At 39.3% G+C, this 19,738-nt stretch overlaps 1 long non-coding RNA gene across 1 annotated transcript in view; it reads left to right on the top strand.

The window, feature by feature from the left end:
* The window catches only part of LOC126389074 (uncharacterized), a 35,601-nt gene extending 16,610 nt beyond the window's left edge, over positions 1-18,991 (top strand). The window contains exon 2 of the long non-coding RNA XR_007569803.1: positions 18,273-18,991. This is a non-coding gene — a long non-coding RNA (uncharacterized LOC126389074). The remainder of the gene's footprint in view (positions 1-18,272) is intronic.
* The last annotated feature ends 747 nt before the right edge of the window (positions 18,992-19,738 follow it).

Genomic DNA, 19,738 nt, shown 5'->3' with positions numbered 1-19,738 from the left:
GAGATACAAAATCAGTTTAATAAGACACAAAATGGCCTCAAGGAGACACAAAAGGACCTCAAACACCTAACACCTACAAGGAGACACAGAACAACCACAGGGAGACACACAACACTCAGCAAGGCACAAATGCCCCAAAGAGACACAAAATCACTTCAATAAGGCACAAAATGATCATATAAATATGGCCATTAATAAGTGATATACACAGTTTGTTCATAGAGTCATAATTATTTCCTGGTCAGTTTTAGGCTAGTGAGAAAGTCAGGGTCAGAGTAACAAGGCTTTGTTTGCCCAGAAGGATCCTGTGGGACCACAGCATGCTAGCAGAGCCAATCAGCACTGTATAATTGAAATGGAGCAGCGGTAAATGACTGCAGATAGGAGCTGAGCTCCACTCCCACTGTAAGATCAGATAGCCAAGGCAATGATGTCTGCTGAAAACCAACTGTTGTACTACACATGTGTAGTCCCACTGGACCTCCCAGACAGGCTAGCACAGAGCCGTACAGTATGTATGCAGGAAGTTCGGTGAATGTAGGGAGGAAACTGGCAGTGATGATATGAACAGGGTGTGCTGGAGGGTTGATGAGGACATAATGGAGGTTTGGACCGTGTAGATCTGGTTAGGTCTGGTTATGGCTTGTTTTGGTCAATGATGCACTGACTGAATGATGGTTTTATTTGAGTCAGTCTGTGTGAGTAAGAGGTCAGTTGGTGCCTTTAATATTGTAAAGCCGGAAAAGGTTTTGGTGTTGAAATTTCCTCAGCATAAGTTAACTATCATGGGATACTGACAGGAAACATCTTTCTAAATTATTCAGCGGTGGACAGTAAGGAGGTACATTTACTCAAGTATTGTACTTAATTACAGTTTTTGAGTATCTGTACTTTACTACTTTTTTTCTGGGAAATGTGTATTAGTTTGACTCCACTACATTTCTATAAAGGTTCTCGTTACTCGTTACTTTTGCTTTGCAGTCAGTGGTTTAGTTAAAGTACTTTGAATACTTAAGTGTTTTTTAAAAGGGAAGTACTCCAGTACTTTAACTCAAGTAATAATTTCACTCAGCAACTTGCACTTGAATTAGAGTGCTATTTGACCAGGAGTATCTTTACTTTGACCCAAGTAATAGAGTTGAAATTATGACTATAACTATTTAACCAGTATATTTCATAACAATGCTACACATACTCGGAACAAACTCCTTGATGATCTTAGGCGCCGTCCAAATTCAAGCATTTTCACATCTAAATTTAAAACATGTTAACTTCTGCCTATAATTTAACTTTTCTTTTGTAACTATCTATTGATCACCTCATTTTAATTAAACGTTTAACATTTGTTACTTATTCTATTCTTGTGTACTCTATTGATGTGTATATGGAAGTTAAACTTTCACACACACATATCTTAGTTACTAGTATCAGACACTGAAGCATAATTCACATTCTCACTTTTATTTTTTTATGTTAATGTATATTTTCATTTCTGTTTTATTTTATTTTTTCATTTTATCAGTTTATATTTATGTACTACTATTTCTTATTCTTACTACTTATAATTATATGTTATTCAAATTAGAGTGACTGCAATGAATCACAATTTCTGCCCGGAGATCAATAAAGTATTTCTGATTCTGATCTGATTTTTGTAAAGCACTGTGTATGAACTGTGCTGTATAAATGAAGTGCCCTGCATTCCATACCTTCAGGCAAGGCAACTCTGACTCTTTATGGAATTTATTGTTCATATTTATTTATGTATTTTCATACTTCTTAATATTTCTATTTTCAATTTTTATGTAAAGCACTTTGATTTGCCTGTGTATGAAATGTGCCATATAAATTAACTTGCCTCACAGTATGTGCACATACAGGCAGACTGTGGAGCATTTTCATTAAATCCCTCACAGAAAAAAAAATTACATACCGCACATATTCCTAAATATTCTTAAATTCAAATATCATCATTATTTTTAACAAACCAAAGTGGACAAATAAAGAACAACAAAGTAAATAAAATGGAAAAGACAAAATAAAAATGATAGGATCACTTTAGTAAAATAATAATACTGGTACTGATACTTTGCACTGTATTCTTCAGGACACTACAGTGCGGTGTGAATTTCTTATGGAAAAGAAATACCTTTTTAATAAATAAAGAAGGTGAATATACTCTGATATACGAGTGAATTCACATTTCAAGTGGGTTAAATTCAGAGGGGTACATGTTCGTGGATGTTAGGTGTAAATACAGAGATTATTACTGTAGGCTGGGGGTTCTCCAACAGGGAGTTGAGCTGTGTGTTTGCAGCCTCCATTGTGTTTTTCCTCTGTAAATCTATGACCGACTAATGGGGCTGCCCACCAGGGAAATCTGCCTGTGTTTCCTGTCCCAGAGCTGCCCTCTTCCTCTCTCACTGAAAACCCACGGCCTGCTGCTTCTCCACACCAGACAAGCAGAGGTGGGGTTCGCTGCAACTCTGTTTGGAGATCCAAAAATAGACCGTGGTATCGTACCTAATCTGTCAAATTTGGCACAACATGGGCAGAAGGTGGCATTCTGCAATTACTTAACCTAAACGCAGACACACACTTTTTTTTTCTTTTTTTTTTTTAAGCCCCTGCTGGCATGAGAACAAATTAACTTCTTCCAGGGGAGCTGTTTTTGGACTTTGTATTAAAAGTTGTAACAAACTTAATTGAAAGTTATTTTGTGGGAGGAGGTCATGGGACCTTTTGCCAGACAGTGTTGGTGGGGGTGTGTGTATGGGTTGTGTGTCTCTGTGTGTGTGTGTGTGTGCTTTGGGCATGCACTGATACTTTTGTGGGTAATCCACCACATTAAAGGTCTAGTGTGTATTAATTTAGGGGCTTCTAATGGCTGAAATTAAACACAATATTTGAAACTATGGGCAGCACGGTGGTGCAGTTGTTAGTATTGTCACCTCACAGCAAGAGGGCTCCTGGTTTGAACCCAGGGTTGGCAGGTTGGAACCTTGGGGTGGGGGAGCCCTTCTGTGTGGAGTTTGCATGTTTTCCACGTTTCAATGTGTGTTTTCTCCGGGTACTCCAGCTTCCTCCCACAGTCCAAAGACATTCACATAGTAACTCTAAATTGCCCATAGGTGTGAATGTGAGTGTGAATGGTTGTCTGTCTCTATGTGTCAGCCCTGTGATAGTCTAGCATCCTGTCCAGGGTGTACCCTGCCTCTCACCCCGTGTCAGCTAGGATAGGCTCCAGCCCTCCCGCGACCCCAACAGGATAAGCGGTTACGTAAAATGAATGAATGAATGAATGAATGAATTTATAACTATGTTTCCATAAGTTTATAATCCCCTGGAAATAAGAATACTTGTGTTCTTGTTCCCTTAAATTGAGCTGTTTATATCTACATATGGAGTGGGTCCTCTTCCACAGAGTCCGCCATGTTGCTTCTACAGTAGCCAAGAATGGACAAACCAAACACTGGCTCTAGATAGGGCCATTTCCGTTCTTGCATCGGCCACCATCCAATCCAATCCACCTTATTTATATAGCACATTTTACAAATCATAGGGATTACCAAAGTGCTGTACAGAACAAAATGAGTGCACAAAAATGGCTAAAAACATAAACACAGAAACAAAGAAACACAAACGTCTAGTCAACAGCTGCAAAAGACCACAAAACTCTCAGCTTGAATTAAAAGCCAAGGCGTAAAGGTGGGTTTTTAGACGAGATTTAAAAGAATCGAGGGTGGGGGCCAATCTGGCATGGGATGGAAGTGCATTCCACAATTTAGGTGCTGCAACTGAAAAAGCACGGTCACCTCTGGTTTTCAATTGTGTCATAGGGACCTCAAGTGGCAGCTGGTTCTGCAATCTCACCAGTACATACCACTAAGTCCTACACAGTGCTATTCAAAAGATCTAGAACTGTGACATTTATAGCTGGAAATAAATCTTGTCATAACTCAACCTATGAATATAACCTTAAACCTTTATTTTACTTCCCTTAAAGCTTAAAATGTAGGAGATCCTGAGATGCAGACAAGACCCTAAGATCCCCTCCAGCCTTTTCGTGAAATGCCTAAACCATGAGCAAACGAGCTGAATTATTTGGCCCTGGCTGAAGCTCTCACTGCCTCTTCCAAAAAATGTGTCTCTCAGACCCAGTGCTGGCTGCCCCGAGCCTCAAGTGTTGGATTACAAACGACACCCTCCTCACACTGAAGGGGGGAGGTAATTTGCTCCAACATCTTTTAGGTACTCTTCAGTTAAGACACTTCTGAAGTTGATTTCAACCACGACATTGACACCATCTCTCCGGTGGTTTCAAGGTAGATGTTTGTCCAGGCTGCTCAGGCAGGCTCAGCAGGCCTTGGAGAGCTGTGTTCAGGTGGATCAGGCTGGGAGGCAGTTTGCTGATCTACAATATCAGCCTAGGTTGGTCCCCAAAAAAGACCCCATGCTGTGTGATCCCAGCCACTCCCACTCACCTGCTTACCCAGGTGGGACATTGAGAGGACACTCTCTGGATAGATATGTGTGAGTTTTATTTGTGGATTAGGTCAGGATTTACCCTCTGGCCAAAATGATCTTTCCAAACCAAAATATTTCCTTTTCGTGTTAACAACCAACAAGTTGACAGCATTCAATTCTGCTGGTGAGAGGAACCAACAGAGCCACTCTGCCCTGTCAGGGCACTCAAGACATTTGTGGAGTTGACAGCTACCATCTGAGTGACTGACAGCCTCTTAATTTGCCTGGGGGATGGGGGTAACGAGAGGGGCACATCTTTGTAGATTTGATTTCATACTTCCTGGTACCAGGAGCGTCCTGTCCTTGGGTACTTGAAATGACACTGCATTAGATGATCTGTGCTATTGGCATCACTGTGCACCTTTAGCTGTTTATACACAGTTCATATTGCTGCTCCACATGAAGTCCTGGCTACTTTCACCTCATAGCTTAGTGAGCACTAGTCATGATTTTGTTGGTCATATAGTGCTAAAGCACCACCTTTATACAAGTAGTCATGGATGGATAACTGTACAAGCCCACTGGACACGGGCCTAGGGGCCGCAAGTTTGAGGGCCCCCCTGGCCTTTACCTGCAAAATGTCACTCAAATATACATGTACCAACTGGGACTTGATTTAACATTACCGAAAGAGACACAAAAAGACCACAAAGAGATCTAAGTGAACTGCCAAGAGACACAAATTCACTACAAAAAGGACCAAAACAACCACGATGAGACACAAAATGATTACAAAGAAAAACGAAACAACCACAAATGGACACAAAATTATAACAGAGACAAAAAAACAATGCAAAAAGACACAAAATGACTTCAAAGAGACAGAGAATGACTACAAAGAGACACAAATGACCAAATAAGACACAAAATGTCCTCAAAGACACATACAACAACCACAAAGAAACACAAATACAACCAAAAAAGACACAAAATGACTTCAAAAATATACAAAATGACTTCAAAGAGACAGAGAATGACTACAAAGTGACACAAAATGACCAAAAAAGACACAAAATGATTTCAAAGAGACACATAATGACTACAAAATGACAAAAAAATTACCTCAAAGACACAGAAATGACCACAAAGAAACACAAAAACAACCAAAAAAGACACAGAATGACTAAAAAATATACAAAATGACTTCAAAGAGACACAAAATGACTAACAAGAGACATTCAAACCACAAAAGGATGCATAACGACTACAAAGAAACGCAAAACCACCACAAAGTCTGTGTGTCTTGACCTTGTTTAGGAGAGGGGATGGGGCTTTCTGCATATCTGTGCCCAGGGGCCCATTGTCTTACAATCCGCCCATGTATGTACTGACTGTGGGTCCTACATCACCCCAGGTCAGAGATTCTGGATCGGTTGTCACAATGACCTGATCTGGGACAATAAAACAACGGCCATTTGCAAAGCAATCCCTCTAATTACATTTGTAACATACGTTAATTATTTAATTAGTTGGATTTAATTCAGTTTTTGGTTAAGCGAACATAATGCTGCCCACATTTCTACTTACAACACATAATAAAATTGTTATCATAAATTGTTTTTAAAATAACAACTTTGATTATGTTTCAAATCCTTTATTACCTTAATAAATATTAAGAACCTAAGAGAGATCCAAACGTGATAAAAAAGACCGAAAAAATCCTCGAAACAACTCTTCAAACAGGTGTTGTTTTCTGTGCTGTTGCCACTCAGTTGTTGAGTAATTAAATGCAGTTTAATCAAACGGCTGATATCTTCCTCCATGCCATCTGTCCATCCTATCCTGTCCATTTGGTGCAACTGATTTCTCCCCAACCTGCAGTACAGTACATGCTCTCCACTAAAGCATCAAAAGCAATGCAGAGTCAGTTTCAACACTAACTCGGGGAAGGAAGTGCAACTGAATATGTATTTCATATCCCAGGAAATCAACCTTACCCTCAGACTCTGGAAACAGTACGGCTATATATATCATTTATGACAGGAAGAGGAATATGTTTAGTTTCAATCACTGGTAGACTCGGGTCATGCCGGTCCTGGATGCAAGAACGCACCAGATGAAACTTCTAGAGGGGAAGCACTGTGGAATTGCAATGTGGGCTCAGGTTCAACAACACTTCCTGAATTCCTTGGATCTGTTTTGGAGTTAAACATCATGCTGCTCCATGCCCTGTGTGTGTGTGTGTGTGTGTGTGTGTGTGTGTGTGTGTGTGTGTGTGTGTACCATTGTGTAACTGCTTTGACGGTGTATTCGTCGCAGCTCCTGGTTTCAGATGAGAGCACTAATATTCTTACTCATGTTTCTATTATCCTCTGTAGTTATTGTATGCCGTCTAATCTTTTACAGGCATCTTGACATCACCACAGAGAGGCTCAAAGCACACAATACTAATAAAAAGAGATGTAGCCCCTGCATCTAGACTTTTGCTCCTATTCTGGAGTATGTTTCTAAGTGCCATCTCACATTATGTGTGATATCTTTTGTGTTTGCCTTGGACTGTGGATTTACGTGCAATTGAATATGCATACCAAAATCTATTTTATACTATAGTACTTTGACCACTGTGAAATATGATATACGCCTGAATAAATGCCTTGACTGAAATTTCTTTTTGAAATCTATCAACAGAAACGGTTAGGGTCTCTAATTCAGAGTGTTTAAAATTTAGTGCCAATGTCGCTCAGTTTACCGCAAATTACCAGTCCTGGTTTTACATTCTCACAGTTTTATATATTCAAACTTAAGTTCTGACCGTACAACCGTGGTCTTCTAGTTTTGGCCAGGGGAGCGTTTGAAGGCGAACTGCCTTGGTCAGGGGCACACAGCCACAGGCTTTCTGAATGAGGGAAGAGTTGTGTGGAGCAGCGGTGTGCATACCAAGTGCAGACATGCAAATGATAGAGAATAGTAAGAAAAGCATTGATCCTAATCGCCTCAAGTTGATACTAATGTGCACTCTGTAGGCTTTGAGTGCTTCTGTGGGGGTAGGAAATATCCAACAGTCCTAACTGTATGGTTTGTGCATGTATAGAGACTTTCTGCATGAGCCAGCCTGTGCATGAAAAATGTAATTTCTCATGTATTTTGGAGCGAGTCACTTCTCATGAGGTCTGATTTGCCCACTTGAATCCCAAGTATTTTTTGAATTGGGTGGCACTTCTAATATATATTTGCTGTCATCTCAGGGATTCCAGGTTTCTCTGCAACAATTACATCCTGCCTGAATTAGCATTTTAATTACAAGGTGATTTTGGCAATAATGCTGAGCATTGAATGATTTCTAATTAAGGAGACTTCAGAAAATTATTCCCTGAAATTAATGACTGGAGCTATTTTCAGGAGCATAACTTCTCCCTAACAATGAATTTAAATTGGGGGCTTGGTCAGTCCTGTGCAGAATGTCAACCTAAATCACACACTTAAAAGAAGTACAAGCCCCCTACAGGGACAATAAAAATCAACATGGATACCCCACAGAAAGTGGTGAACAGTTAGCAAATCTGCCTGTTGTTATCTTGATTAAGGTCACAGTCACCTGTAGGGACTGCCAAGTTAGAAATGAGTAATTAGCCAGTCTTTTTAAGTCCTTACAAAGAAGCACTAAGTAGAACTATTGCGAGGTACTGCGCCTTTGTGTTGCTCCCCTGTAAGCAATTACAGTGTTATACCTGTCTGCACCCTTTTAAAGGAAACGGCAGAGTATGTCCTGTACTGTATTCATTTGCTGCCCGGCCTGAACAATGGATCTTTCTCGCGGTGAGGGCGATTACGGATGGAGAGTCAAGTTGTTTACTGCATGGTTTGTGCACATTAATTGCCAACCACTTAAGCCTGTTTAAAGGGAACATCCTGACCCCAAAGGGAAAAATCTGGAGCATCGACTTGCTCCTGTTTATTCATCTTCTAAAAATGGCAGTTGCGTGTTCAGTTGTGTGTCATTCACTTTTTATACTTGACAATAGGGTGTATTGTGCTGCTCAATTCAACACTGAATCAAGTCAGAGTCACTTACAGCAGATTAAGAAGCAACCTCAACAATCACTTTTCATTCTAGACATAATATGTGCTGAATCAAGGTATCTTTGTCCAATACTGGGTCAGATGGCTTTCAAATACACCCAAGTAGGGCTGCCCCCAACTAAGAATTTTAGTCGACTAGTCGCCCTCATGTTTACGATATTAATGTAATTATTAAATGATATATTTTGGGCGGGGCAACACAATGGTTTGAGTTGAAGGTGTGAGAAAGAATAGTATCAGTAACATTGTTAACACTGTGCTACATTACAGAGAAATACAAAACCGTACTAATGAACCTTCATTAATATAGGCCTATATTTTATCTACAAGTGCACGTCACACACTGAGCGAGCCGCCTGTTAATGACGCTGTGGGCTAATGGGCATGTAGCTACTTCCATGTTTCAGATGATACGTCATGTTTGTAGTCGACCAATGAAGATGAGTTTACATATCACCTTGGGTTCGTCCTTCACCTTCTCAAAATGATCCCACACTTTGGATTTCCTGCCCGACATGTTATTAACTAGCCTGTGGAATAACCGCAGGTACCAGCCCTGGAAATTAACCTGACTCCTGTGTGACTGCTGAGCGTGGCCACTTCCTGTCTCTGTCCTTTCAAATTAAATTCCCACATGGTCCAGTCAGATAGGTTTTGATTTATTTTACTCTTAATATTTAAAAGAAAGTAACTTAGTGATCTCCTGCAACAAAAACAAATCCCACTCCAAGGGTGAAGCTACAAGATTTATAAATGGAATGCAAATTCTCCAAATACCACATACAAAATTCCTATGAAATATTGAAAATGAAAGATGAAATTGGAAAATCCATATTGAACATGTATGCAAGAGGTCCATGAAGGTGCTTGGTACCGTAAAACTTCAATTAGTAGCCCGGGCTATTATTTGCTTAAATCATTGAACTCAGTAGGCTTATATTAGGGACAGGCGTCTATAGGGGACAGGCCTTTAAATGCTTTTACACACACTATTGCTCAGCAAAGATGGGAAATACAATCAAATAAATTGTTTATTTGAGCCAGTATAAATATTACTTGTATAAAAATTAGGCTTTGGATATCGTATAAATTATCACAGCACCCAAGGATAACAGCACCCGGCATACCGACACAACCCCACTTTATCCTGTTAAAACAATATTCATAACTTGGATTAATTCACGAAAAACACTTTGGTTCCTTTTATTGTAGGACCCTTACGAACTAAATATAACTTAATGGGTAACCGAGGAATGGACGCATATTCTAACTTTATAACAGCCTCAGAAGAGGGGAGTCACCACTTGTTTTTTCGTCATGCCGGTAAATTTGAATGACTTCCCTGAAATAAAATCAACCAAACTAACTATGTGTAGCATTTCCATATTGACAAAAGTTATGTTTGTGTACCAGACCAGGCTTCTAACTGACACAGGCCTTTATTTGCCATGATATGTAGCTACACCGAGCTAGTAAAAGGCACTGGGCGTTTAATTGGGACTAGGCTTTTCATTGTTTTCATTCAAGTTTTACGGTATATTGAGAAAAGTTTGTACTTTGATCCTTACTTCTTCTCATAACTCTGTATTATAGTCTCTTTATTCCCTGTATCAGCTATTGCAGTTTTGTTTGGGCTGCTAAAATCCTTCATATCTTACCAAACTATACTTAAGGACATGTGCATTTGTTTTCTGCCACAACAAAAACATGAAAGTAGCAGAGGACTTTTAGGAAAGGCACAAATTGCTGCAACCACCAGACTCCCAAACCCCCCCTGCTTCATATGTGTCTCCTCCTATGTCGAAATGACCTCTGTGCCCTTGGCTTTTTGCACTGTATCTGCATGCTTTTGTTAACTGTTGACTATTAGAAGCTTTACCAAATATTTACCCTGTAAGCAAGGTGCTTTGTATTGTCTTTTTCTTGTTCCTTTTTGCTCTGTTAGGCTTCAGAGGGTCACGTGAGATCGCCTGAGGGGAATTCCCGGGATGACAAAGGTATACTTTGAAAAAGTACTGAAACAGGCCGTAGGTGTCCCTGCTGATAATAGCTGCGCTGGTGGTGTTTGTCATAAGTAAAACAAACAAATCAACACCTCGCACATCCACGGGCCTCGGGACATGCATAAAATGCTTGATATGGGGATGTTTGCCATATGTTAAACATCTGGGAAATGTATATTCCTGTAGTAAGTCATAAAACAGCCTTCAGTAAATGTAGGTGTGTAAAACAAAGCTGGTGGCAAAGACTTGATGAATTCTTGTTTTGCAGGTAGACTTTGCTGAGGGACGTGCTGAAGGGCTCAGTTTGCATTTTGTTCAGTAAAACTGTCTTGTGTAGATCAGTGTCTCAACCAACTACTCATCAGTTTTCAGTGGAAGTGCAAAATATTTGTTCATAATTTGAGCGGGCCCACAGTTACCAGCATAACAGTCTGTTTGTTGTGTTTACGAGTAACAGGATGTTGAGTCATAACATGTAGCAAGTGGTGAGGTGTGCGTGTGTGCACAAACTGTGAGCGGCACGGCACAGTGTATCAGTTTGACAAAGCAGCCATTATGTGAAATCAACATCTTGCATTCAGAATCAGCCTTTTGTTGCCTCCTTACATCACCAACCTCCCATGAACCTTTCCTATCTCTCCTCACTGAGACTGTCGCTTTCGACAAAGTAAATAGCATTCATTTCTCAGTAATTGAAATGTATGCTTCTATCAGAAAAAGTCACCCAACAATATATTATCATTTCATGATATTCAGGGATGAAAAACGCACGAGTGCTGTGTGAACAATCTTCAGAAAACATCTGTTTAAGCTTGCATAATTGATCAGAGAAAGCAACGTTACCTTAGAAAATCTATTTCACTTCTGCAGTCTATCATCAGCTCCTACAATATGTTCCTCGTGAATGCCGGAGTAATAATGTTACTTTTCTGACTTGAAGTTAGTCATTTCTCAAATTTCCATAATAGTGTTTTTTACAAATAAAAAAGCAAGAAATTCTTATCACCCATCTGTTCCATAATCCTAGATCTATATCTCCCTGATTTGTTATTGTCTTGATGCACTGTCAGCTGGTGCATGTGCAAACTTAGAGCCCTAAGTAGAGTAAAGGTAGAGGTCAAGCAAAGGTCTTCATGCTTGGTGTCATATTTAGGTTGATGTTAACACAATACAGTTCACTGACTCTGCTGCCACTTCATCTGATGTGCTGCAAACCATATAAAGACGTACACTCAGAGTCTCTACTCTATTTGCATAACATTGATGGGTGACACACTCCTCTCAGGCACATCTTTGTGTTTGTCACTGTGTTGTCACACGAGCAGTGTTTTCAAGTGCCCTTTCAACAGCACACTCATGTAGCTGGCTTCCATGGTAACAGGTAAACCAACCTTCAGGGGAAGAATTGGTATACAAATATCTTTCTGCAGTTTTTAATGAGAAGACACTTTAATGTGGTTGGTTAGTGGAGGCTCCAAGGAAATGTCCTTGTATACTTTCTTTGTAATTTGTTTCTTAGGTTATCTGAAAGTTACTGAAAACAGACAAGAAAACAAGACCTAGAGAAATATCAGATATGTTGGCTGCTGCTTCTTTCACTTACTTCCACAAAAGTTCTACTTAATTTCCATATTCATGTGAGAAAGAAATGACACAGAAGTAGAAACTATGTGATTAAAAACCCATTCATTTTTAATAAGTGATCCAATATTACTTAAAGGGACAGTTCACCCCAAAATCAAAGATATATACGATATTTTCCCTCTTAAGCGGGATTTTTACTTGTGTGGTAGCCTACGCACATGGTCTTCGCCATTGAGAGCATTTATACTTGTGCAGTGGTGTGTCTGTGTCACTCTGCAGTTACACCTCCAAAACACTGGTTGGCGGTGGGGTTCTGTGAAGTGCTGTAAAGTTTAGTTGATTCAAAACACACATTAAACACACATTAAACATGGCTTAATAGAGACAATTTCAAACACAAGTACACAAATCAGCTTCATTATAACTTGTGGCATTCATAGACAAAGCACTTGTCTTTTGATGGACATATTTTCCCCACAAATACAACATGCTAATGTTATTAGCATAAGCCTATGGCATTTTACCATAGACTGTATAAATAAGCATTTTACGTTTCATAAACTAGCTTAGCAACTGGCAGACATTTCCTTTATTCATATGAAGCCAGGGGCAACAGCAACATTTAACAAAGGTAACGGTACAAAATTGGGCTCCATTACAACTCACAAGGTTCACCAACAAGACAACTGTCTTATACTAAACACGTCTTCCAAGCAGATACAACATGCTAACGTTATTAGCACAAGCCTATGGTATTTTATATTGCATAAATTGGCTTAGCGGCTAGCGGACATTTCCTTTACTCATATGAAGCCAGGGGCAACAGCAACATTTAACAAAGGTAACGGTACAAAATTGGGCTCCATTACAACTCACAAGGTTCACTGACAAAACAGCTGTCTTATACTAAACACGTTTTCCAAATAAATATAATATGCTAACGTCATTAGCACAAGTCTATGGCATTTTACATGGTATAAATTAGCCAAGCAACTAGCAGAGATTTCCTCAGCTCATATGAAGCCAGGATAAATCACACACGAGACTTAAAATGCTATTTTCTGGAGGCTTTATTGTCTTCACAATTTATTGTTTCTTATCTGTGAAATTTAAGTCAATAAAAGCTTAGTTTCCACTGAGGGAAATGGTTTCAGCTTACACAAATAGACAGGAGGTCTGCGTCAACGCGACGTGTAGTTACATTTTTGGGGAGGTGCACGTCAGACTACGGCATAGGTTACAGTGTAGGCTCTACGTTAAAGTAGAAGTATAAATCCTGCTTTATCTGTGGTGCTTTTTATCAGTCTAGCTTGTTTTGGTGTTAGTTGCCCAGTGTAAGAGATATCGACCGTAGAGATGCAAAAATGTTGTAACTATTTTCTTTCTACTGAACTACACCCACCAACGGCCTCACTGCTGTCATGTCGTGCTCATGACAGCGTGAGGTGTAAACAGCAAAACGTTGTTGGCAGAACTGTAACCTTAGCTTGCCAAGTGGTGCTATGTGAGCTAGCAGTAGGTGCATGCTTCCTTCGGCGAAGTGATATGGTTGGTGGGAGTAGTTTGGTAGAAAGAAAATAGTTCCTACCAGATCTGGGCGATACGGAGAAAATCAAATATCACAATATTTTTAACAAAATATTTCAATGGTGACAATGTTGTAGGGTTGACTATTGGTGCTGAAGATGGAAAAACAGAGTCCGCTAGACAAGTAGCGACATTACCAACTTAACTACATTCCTCAGTAGTGTGGTGGTGACATCACTACTTTCTGAGCCAAAAAGCTTTTCAGTAGCAAAGTTGAATAATTGACTGGGTAAGGCGGTAGCATCCACAAAAGTTACAAGCTCTTTTTCCCAGGTAAAGCTCTAAAGTGCAGCGGAATATTACGATATCCAAAATCTAAGACAATATCTAGTCTTATATCACAATATTGATAATATCAATATATTTCCCAGCTCTTGTTCCTACATGAGACTGCTCACAACAATGTCTGTGGATTATCTTGAGTAACCAGATCATGATTTCTAGAAAGAGACATCGCTTTTGAGGGTTTTTTAAATGTATTTTTTGGCATCTTGAGCACCACAAGCTGAGTACCATCTAGTTCCATTATATTCAAGAGAATGCAGACATCTCTACAGCCAATAAATCCAACACTCGGCAACTCACACCAAAACAATCAAGACTGATAAATAGCACTACTGATGAAAATAAAAATATGTATTTTTGATTTGGGGATGAACTGTGCCTTTAAGTTCCTTGACCTATAAACATATACTGAGCAAACAAAATATAGATAAGCCAAATGAGCAAAGTATGTTCCTAATAGTGTTATTCTACATAAGCAATCTGTCTAACTCAGGCTCAGCAGTGGTAAAGAAACTAAGTAGAGTTTGCCCTCAGTTGGTAGCGAGTTCTGCCCGACTAAAGAAGAGTGTGGTGCTGCCTTGTAGTACAGTGGGGGGGCAATGAATAATTTACAAGTCATTTCTCTTTCATCTCTCAGGTTTAAACACAGTGCTCTTTGACGTCGCTGCCTACGACAGCCTCATAACTTTCTAAGTCTTGCCATACAGTAATAGGAGAGGAATGGCTTTGCATGATAAGTGAAAGGCATGCTGGGGGGTTCAGTAGGGACCTTTTGGCTCAAGTGCTAAACAGGATGTGAATAGTAAATATGGAGAACTGTTGGCAGAGTGAAAGAATTAAAGAATTGCTGGAGACAAACAAGCCCAGTTATACAGATTTTTCCAACAGTGCCAGAGTGCACATTTTATCACAACAGGGTGTGTTATGGATCCAACCATCTTCAATCAACAGCTTTTAAATGAATATGGTGATCGTTTCGGATTTGAAGTGTCTCAGCAAAGTCTAACTAATTCAGTGGTGAGATGCTACTGATGCCAGTGGAAAAGCATTCAAAGACGTACTTTGAAAAGGAATAAGTATTCAGACCTTATTTTCATCATGGAGTTATCTAGTTTTTCGGGGCCATGGTCAGTCATGTCAGAATGGCCAAATGACTCTTGGGAAAAAGATGTCCCACATCCAGAGCAGCTGCATGTATTTAATTATGGAGCTTGCGAGTGGATGTTGACTCCAGTGTATGGCAGCTACCCAAAAAAGAAGACACAGAATCACCAGGGTCATTACTAGAACATCAGTGGCATTTGGATTAACGTTGGATTAACAATAGCAATAAACAGTGCAAGATGTTATTTATGAGCTGCAGAATCAGTAGCTCTTTCACTATTGTATGTAATTCTGTGTCTTCTTTGCTTTTGTGTTAACCTGTTTAACAAATATGGAAATAATATTCTACAGATAAACACTTTTATTGTGATACTCTTAAATAGTTTAAAAACCTTTGATATTTATAATTTATTCTGAAATGTACTCGTGTGCAGTAGTCTCATAATCTCATTCCTAAACTGCAGCAATGCCTCGCTGCAGTTTTTTGCAGATCCAATGGGCCCAACCCAACAGTGAATGACATCAGTCCAACACAGACAGATGGAAAGCTGAATGACCTAATTAAATGTTTGGAGCTGCTTTCAAGCAGCTGGACGCAAACATAATATCATACAGAGGAAGCTGAACAACAGAGAGTGAAATGCGTAGCATGTTTTTAGAGGAGCATTTACTGGAAATTAATATTTATTGAACTTCAGGCAGAACCACTACAACATCTATTAAAAGTCCAATTTACTCTCATATTTCATGCTCAGTCTGTGTAGGTTATCACTATGACAGTCTTCAGGATGAATATTTTCCCTTGAAGATCTCAAAGCATAATTGCTGAACTTACAGAATTTGCTGGAAGTACTTACACCTAGTAACATCTGTTTCATCATAAACAATTAAGTCTGCATAGATAAGTTGCCAAAAAAGCATTTCAGTAACTTAATATTATGCACTCTTATTGTATTGTTTAAAATCATATTAAAACCAGTTAAGTTACCAAGAATCAGTTTGGGTCTTCCCTCGTGGAATAAAACAGACAGAGATAAGATATGGATCATGATGCAATTAACTATTTTTCAACTGAGTAGTTTATGGAAGTTAAAGTTTAAAGGAGCTCAATACAATATTCAGATCTAAGGGTGCTTTCATGCCTTGTTTGGTTCGGTTTAGTCGAAGTTTGTTTGCCCCCTAAGTGCAGTTTGTTTGGGCAGGTGTGAACACAGCAATTGGACCGAGTCCTTCTTGAAGAAGTGGTCTCAGTTTGATTACAAACGAACTCTTGTGCAGTTCGTTTGTGGTGAGAACGTATTCCGACCTCAATCCAAACCAACTGCAGGAACATTACATAACATCGGTTGGGTTAAACAAGCATGAGCATGTTACAGTCCTGGAGGATTATTAATGTGCACCTCCTCCTGTACTGCCTTAATATGCACATTCAGCACATCCAATGCATCAAAACATTGTTTTCTAGTTGGAGCCGCGCCTCGTTTTCAAACTGTATGGTTTGACTAAAATGAACAATGACAGCAATATAGTCCACGATGACCAGCGCTAAAATCAACTTGAGTAGTTGTCCCTCCATTGTGACATTAGAAAGTGTCACATTTATCTTGCAAGTGTGCTCTTCTTCAACCTTCAACAGATTTTTCCTGCATGGAAATTCTGACCAAACAAGAGCAGCTTTCTCACGTAAGACATTTTATCTGGTCTGCTTGTAAATGCTGCCGTGAGAACACAAACCAACTCTAGGCAGTTATGCAGCTTTCCAACAAAATTAGTCCCTGATTCGGACCAAAGCAAGTGAGCAAGATGGAGGTGGCTGAGTTGGCGACAAGCAGCTAACAGTTCTAACAGCGTGAACAATGCTAACAATAGCAACAGAGCTGACAGAGCTAATGGTGTTAACTGAGAGGGACCCGGAGGGTGGATGCTATGCTCCTGCGACAATGCCGTCCCGATGTCAATGGTAAGCTAACTGCTGTAGCGGTGGTGATTAGCCAGCCAATGGGATAGCTACTTACATGCACTAACATGCACACTTGTCCAGACCATATGCCACACCAAAAGACAGAGAAGCAGCTAATGATGTTAACAGCGTGAACAGTACTAAAAGAGTTAATGGTGTTAACCAAGAGGTAACCCCAGGGTGGATGCTACGCTTCCGTGACAATGCCATCCTGATATCAGTGGTAGGCTAACTGCTGTATGAGTGCAGTGGCGATTAGCTAACCAGTGGAATAGCTACACACAGAGACTTACATGCTTTTACATGCATACTTGTATACCACAACAAGGGGCTGCTGTGGCTCAGAAGGTAAATCTGATCTTCCAGTAATTGTAAGATCAGCGGTTCGATCCCTGGCTCCTCCACATGTCGAAGTATCCTTGAGCAAGATACTGAAACCCCAAATTGCTGTGATGGAGTGTGTCAAAATCTGAGTAGCAGGTGATGTGACACCTTGTATGGTAGCCTCACCTAAGCAGTTTCTGTGTACTGTCGGTAGTATAGAGAGGTGCAATACAAGTGCAGTGCAGGTTCAACAAATGACTCAGAATATAACACACACAGAGGTAGCTTAACTTTATTCTCTGCTCAGGACACCACCAGACTTTATTTCTATAGTTGTTTTATAGCTTTATAGTTGTTAGCTAATGCTCCTTTATATTTACTTCAATTTTTTCCCCATGTGGTTGTGGGTATATATGCACACATACGCATTAGATATGTGTATATTATACTAGTCTGTGACTAATAAGGGAAGAAAAAATGTATAATTACCACTGACTGCTATAGCAAACAGGATACAAATGTTTTTGTTTTTGTTACATCATATTGACATCTGCTTTGTGTTCAGTCAAACTGCCTGATGCAATTTTATTGACAAAGAAAACACCATCTTCATATGAGCATTTATCCTAATTGAACCTGTGCAATGGTTTATTATAACATGAACAATTAAAATGACAGCTGACAGTCATTTCCCATTTTGTATAATGTCCTCAGGTGCATGTGTGAGGGAGTTGTTTGGTTCTCTGTGTTTGTGGATGTTTATTTACATGAGTTGTGGTAGATGCCTTGCAAATGAACTTTTTGCATGTGTGGCACATGTGCTCTTGTGATGTAGCGTGCTGCCATTCTTCTTTACTTGTTTGTATTTTTTTTTTCAGGTGGAGCTGTTCCTCCCTCACCAAACTGGCCTGGGCTGTTGTTTGTGGACATTGCTGTCACGGTGCTTCCCTTGGCTGGGCTGATTTTCCTCCACACCACAAAGGCCCTGGGCTGCCATGTCGAAGATAGTACAGAGTACAACTACAAGCCAACAGACTGTCATTTGTTTACATGTATGTGGCAACAGGGCCCTCTTAGTCATCTGTTTTTAGCCATGCGAGGGGCTCTATGGATTACAGTGTCAGTTTGATCCAGGCTAAAATATCTCAACAACTATTACATGGATTGGAAGAAATTGAAAATTTGAACAGAAATGTGTGGTCCCTAGAAAATAAATCCAACTGATTCTTGGCAATCCATCTGACCTCGCTTCCAGTGCCACCATAAGGTTGACATTTTTGGTTTTTAGTTATGATATAACAACAGCTATTGGTTGGATTGTTATGTATTCTGGTACATATGTGCCCATGCAATAACTCCTAATGACTTTGGTGATCTTTTCATTTTGTGCCACCAGCAGGTAAAGATTTACTCACTCATACAGTTATATTCCGCTCATAGTGAGGCATTAGAAGTGTAAACAAAGTTGTTTCATGCACAGTTCAATTTTGAGATTTTGGACTATTTAGCTTCCATGTCTTTCGTCCAAAGAAAACAGCCAGTTCAAATCAGTTCAAATTTCTGTTATGAAAATAGATGCAAAAGATGCATTTTTTTTATTACATAATGGCTCATTTGGACATTTAAAAATAAAGTTTTAGAAAACCTGTAATACAAATGTAAATAATCATCTGTGACAGTTTCATTGTGATATCTGTCAATATTTTTTTCACCCTGTTCACCTGTAGTGTCTTATTTTCTGTCTAAAAATGTAGAGAATTTTACAATAGCTATATATCTTTAAAGTTCATTCTCAAAATTAGTTTTTTTTTTCTCACTCTGACTTAGAAATCTTCACTTTAGAACCACTTACATACACAAACCTACCACTTTGACCCCTCTCTATATTCTAAAAGTTTTTACGAGGGTTTTTTGTCCATACATCATTCTTATCCTGATTTACATAACATTTTATTCCTAAAATCATGGTGAAAATAGATTTTTTTTTTATGGCTATTGACAGTATATATTTTTTCTTTTTTCCTTCTTAATTGATTGATAAAAAGAAATGTCCAAAACCCCCTCTGTAAAAACCTTTGACTCTGATATATCAACAAATGGAACAAGAATTTTGAACCTTGTTTTCTCCAATTATCCGATTCCTGTTATAGAAATATATGCAAATGAGCACATATTTAAGTTGATGCCACGTTTGCAGATCCAGATGCACTTTTCAACAAAAAATAAAAATTGCCTTAAAGGTTCAGTGTGTAGGATTTAGGGGGATATGTTGGTATATAATATTGTTTTCATCAGTGTATAATCACGTAGAATCATCATGTTTTCATTACTAGAGAATGAGCTG

Source organism: Epinephelus moara, chromosome 4, assembly GCF_006386435.1.
Source record: "Epinephelus moara isolate mb chromosome 4, YSFRI_EMoa_1.0, whole genome shotgun sequence".
In the NCBI taxonomy this organism is placed as follows: domain Eukaryota; kingdom Metazoa; phylum Chordata; class Actinopteri; order Perciformes; family Serranidae; genus Epinephelus; species Epinephelus moara.
Note: the sequence above shows the minus strand (reverse complement) of the source record. Positions and strands in the feature narration are given on the sequence as shown.